Raw genomic sequence first — 2466 nt, 5'->3', positions numbered from 1 at the left:
AGCCCGCCTTGACACCCAGATGTCGTCGAGATGTAAGAATTGAAAGCTTTATGAAGATGTTCGGCTTTAACTTCTATGACCCTAGAATGTGTTATAAAAACTTTATTAATTCACCTTTAATATCAACAAAACCATTTGCATTTTAAACACACTTATTCATGATAACAGACTGTAATAACTTTGGTGATTCTCTGATTTTTCCTAAATTAGGAAAAGCACTGCATTTATCACGGATAACTGGAAAACTGCACTTTAATTTACAGTGTAAGTCTTCATTTGCTTCACGAGCTGCTTCTTTTGTTCATGGCAGATTATTTGGTGAAACACGTGTGTCATGACTGCCTGCTGTGAGTATATCTTTTCTTAAGCAGGTCACTTAGTTTTATGTGTTTCAAACTATTAAGAGTTGTTTTGTATTAAAAGTCTGCTTTTGTTTTGGTTCTTTTCTCTACAGAAGTATTTGGACCAGATGGAAAGCAGCACCCTGGACACTATTTATTTATTTATTTTTACTCAGGACACTATTTGAAATCAGTGTGAATCTGCATGTCGTTAATCATTTGAAGCAGGAGACATGTAATGAAAGTACAGGAAAGACTCCTCCAAACAGCTCAAATCAACAACTAACCTCAGATGTCTTTAGCCACATCATTCTAATGAATCTCATTTAGTAAAAATAAAAACACACACACAAAAAACTGTTTTATTTGCCTTAGTCACCAATGTCAAATAAAATAAAATGTTCTTTTGTGCCCTTCCATTTTTATGGAAGTTATTCCTGTTTAACTTGTTTAATTAATTTAAGAAAGTGAAACTAATGCATAACAAAAAGGCATTCATATTTAATTATTATCATGAGAGATATGGGAGTTGCCAGCCCTGCCCTAGTTGTGTATGTTCATGAACAAAAAGGTCACAGAGAACGAGCCCCTTCCGGCATCTCTGCATGCCTTCACTTTCACTTGCATTGTTCTTTTTCTTTCTTTCTTCCAAATGTTTTGTGAAATTTTGTGGTCTTGAAAACTGCTTTCCTCCTCAGCTTTGGGCAGCGAGAGCCAGTGTAGCATGCAAAGATGTTCTTTAAGCAAAAAGGCTATGTGAATGGCTGGGAACTAAAGTTAGGCCTGAACTTAAACACATGCAATCAGCCAATCAGCTGTATGGTATAAAAGAAGTGCTGTAGCCAAAGGAGTGCACGAGTAGGTTCATGACAGTACTGTCAGTCTGTCCACCCTTTGTTAAAGACTGAAGTACAACGATGTCTGAAGAGAGGAAGATGCTCACATTTGTGTGGTGTGTCTGCTTATCATGGAATTGAATTAAGGTGCATTAAAGTGAAGATGAAATTAATCCAAAGACAAACTTAGTGCCAACAAACAATCATTTTAACTATAACTACTGTTCCCACATGTAAAAGCATGGAGGAAAAACTTACACTTTTTCTGGTACTCTTCCAAGTTGGAGCTCACTGGACAGAGTTTTCCAGGCTAGAAGCAAATGACACTACAGTTCAGCAACAACAGGATACCACAAAAAACAACATCCTATTGAAATCTTTTCAAGCTGGATATTTTTACTCACGTGTTGACTCTTCAAAGAAGTTTGACAGACTCCCAGCATCCTAATTAAAGAGAGATGGTTTAAAGTGACTACAACATGACAAAACAATCACTTGATATCAATTTAATGCTGTGTTTATTTTAAGTAATTACCAGGGCTTCATTTTCATCATCAAGCTGCAGTCGATGGGGTTTAGGAGGCAGTGGAGGGGGTTCACCTTTATCTTTAAAACACTGATCCAGCATCTTAGAAAAAGAGAAACAATCCATGTTTATTAGATCAACCTTGAACATGGTAATCCTGTTTGAACCGTGCACATACTTTATGTGTTATCTCACATGACAGAGAGTTTGATCAGACACACCAGTTTCAGATTCTTTGGATGCACATGTCTGACCTTTGTACTGCTGCAATTCAACTGCTTTCAGATAAACTACATTTCTGTGACACATTAAAAGCATTCATTGTGTGAGTAGATGTGGACAGAAAAACAAACAAACATTAGATATAGACCAGTGGTACCTTTATTTTTTCCACAAAAACTCCATTTCCTTCTGGACTCTTTTTAACAGTCCACTTCTTTGGTGACACTGGTGGTGGACTCGAGCAGATGTCCTGAGTTTAAAATAGAGAAAAAAATCACCAAATAATTAAAAACTATTAGAATTAGCCACTGCTTAAACTTCTGAGAGTGTAGGCGACTGAACCCAAACCTCTTCAGATTTCGTGGGAGACAGGGGAGCACTTTTTTCTGGCTCATCAAGACTGATTGGAAGTGAGATTTGTTTCCTTGGCAGGGGAAGGGGATGCTTTGGCTGTAGAAAAAAAGGAACATAATTGAAGGTGGTGCCACTATGTTACAAAAAGAGTTATGTAAGTTTATCAAAAAATGCATCTACAGTTTCA

This window comes from Pundamilia nyererei, unplaced genomic scaffold (genome assembly GCF_000239375.1).
Source record: "Pundamilia nyererei isolate P.nyererei 1_Seehausen unplaced genomic scaffold, PunNye1.0 scaffold00255, whole genome shotgun sequence".
Classification (NCBI taxonomy): Eukaryota; Metazoa; Chordata; class Actinopteri; order Cichliformes; family Cichlidae; genus Pundamilia; species Pundamilia nyererei.
Note: the sequence above shows the minus strand (reverse complement) of the source record.